Here is a 2,388-nt window from a genome sequence, read left to right on the forward strand (position 1 = left end):
TTATTGCCCTGTAAACACGCACACACGCACACACACACACGCACACACACACACACACACACACACACACACACACAGAGCTAAAGGCATCTGTCTCAACTTATATTATTCATTATTCCCCTATCCTGGCTTTCAAATTTTGGCTTTCATGTAATAGCAGCTCCCGGTATTCCTACATACCTTGATCTTTCCCTTCTCCAGACTCCTCTAGAATCTAGAAGCAACATCATCCCCTTTATCACTTCACTGTTCTCTATTGGTTTCATGTGCCATTTCCCCCCCTCAATAGGTTTAAAGATCCCAAATACAGGGATCGTCTCTCCCACACTTCCTTTGCATCTCTCCTACAGCAATGATCAAGCACAGGGTCAGACATAAAATACAGTTAGATGCTCACAAAATACTTGTTGAATTGAATTTATCAAAATAAAATAAAGAGCTATATGTAACATCAATTGGGTCATTTTCTACCTAGCAATGGGGCACATGATTATTTGTTTTAGTTTGTCCCAGAGATAGGATGGAATGACAAAAGAACTGTTGGCCTTAGAGTTGGGATAAATGTGTTTGAATCTTTGTGCCATTCCCTACTGTGTGTCCATGGTCAAGGGCAAGTCACTTGACTTTTCTGAGGCTCATCTATGAAATGGGAACAATAATATATGTACAACCTACCTCACTGGATTGCTATGAGGCAAGTGCTTTGTGGATCATAGAGCACTGTATAAATGTGCTTATCCTACTCAAATCTTTCATTTTCCTAATACTAGTTTAAATGGTTCCTTGTAAAATGCTTTCATATAAATTATTTCATTTTCTTCATTATTAATTATTAGGTCTACACCTTTGACTTTATAAGTATAAAGATCTTCTAGTACAGATACTCCCTTCACTCAGGCAAATCAAAAACCATCATTTAATTTATAAAATAATAGAGTTTTCTGAGATACTGAGCAGTTAGGAAACTTGTCCAAACATGGTCACACAGCTAGGGTATGTCAGAGGTATTACTTGACCTTGGTCTTCCTGACTCCAAGGCCAGCTGTCTAGCCATGATTATGCTGAAGATTTTGAGGACAATGATATTTTCAAAGATGACAAAATTCTCATTACAAGGAGGTCACTGATTCCCATGAAAAAAATGAATTGTTTTTTGTGGAAAAAATATAGGGAGGGAGGAGGAAGGAGAAGATGCTTTGGGGAATTCTTTGGACTATTTTTAATCTCTCTTAAGATGCAACCATTTCATGCCATGAATTTTTATAAAGAAAGCCAAGCTCTAGAAAATGACTTGAAGACCAGTCTGTCCCAAGTTGCCATGAAAACTTGTGGTCATCCATTGCCTGTAGATTCAGAGAACAAAAGGCAGAGAGTGGTGTTTCTTTGTAAAGCAGTCCTCACAGACTGATCAAGTCATTCCTCAACAAAGTAGTGCTGTCTAGGTGTTTTCAATGATTATGTTCAGTCAGTCAACTATTAAGAATTTATTATGTCTACTATGTGCCAGGCATGCATCTAAGTGATGGGGATACAAAAATAACAAAAGATATTACAAAGATAAAAAGATATTCTGGTCTCTGGCTGAGGGTCCTCCCATACCATAGGCAGGAAGATGGTGGCCGCAAAGAAGACAAAAAAGTCACTGGAGTCCATTAACTCAAGGCTCCAGCTGGTGATGAAAAGTGGCAAATACATGCTAGGCTACAAACAGACCCTGAAAATGATCAGACAAGGAAGGCAAAGCCAAATTGGTCATCTTGGCCAACAAAACTGCCAGCCTTGAGGAAATCAGAGATTGAATATTATGCTATATTGGCCCAAACTGGCATACATCACTACAGTGGCAACAACATTGAATTGGGTACAGCATGTGGGAAGTACTACAGAGTTTGTACACTGGCTATCATTGATCCAGGTGATTCTGATATCATTAGAAGCATGCCATAACAGACCAGTGAAAAGTAAACTGTACAAAAGTATTCTTTAATAAACTGGCCAAAGCTTGTTTTAAAAAATATCCTTTTCAAGGATATTACAATCTAATGGAGAAAACAAAATGCAGTATTTATATATACTGAATATATTATACACACACACATATATATATATATTTATATATGTATATATTTATCAAGCTATACACAGGATAAATAGGAAGCAATTAAGAGAGGGAAGTCACTAGAATTGAGGGGTTCGGAAGGGCTTCCAGTAAGAGAAGATATTTTAGTTGGGTCTTAAACTAGGAAGGTTGGTAGGCATAGTAGAGGAAGGAGAGTATTCCAAGTATGGGGACAGCCAGAGAAAATTCCCAGAGTTGGCAGATAGAGTATCTTGTTCTTGGAAAGGCCACTAGATTGAAGAGTATGTATCTTGAAGAAAGGAGTAACA

At 37.9% G+C, this 2,388-nt stretch overlaps 1 pseudogene; it reads left to right on the top strand.

Annotated features, from left to right (window-relative positions):
• The first annotated feature begins 1,612 nt into the window (after window positions 1-1,612).
• LOC122753834 lies at window positions 1,613-2,015 on the top strand (annotated as a pseudogene).
• The last annotated feature ends 373 nt before the right edge of the window (window positions 2,016-2,388 follow it).

The sequence above is a fragment of the Dromiciops gliroides genome, chromosome 4, assembly GCF_019393635.1.
Source record: "Dromiciops gliroides isolate mDroGli1 chromosome 4, mDroGli1.pri, whole genome shotgun sequence".
NCBI lineage: Eukaryota > Metazoa > Chordata > Mammalia > Microbiotheria > Microbiotheriidae > Dromiciops > Dromiciops gliroides.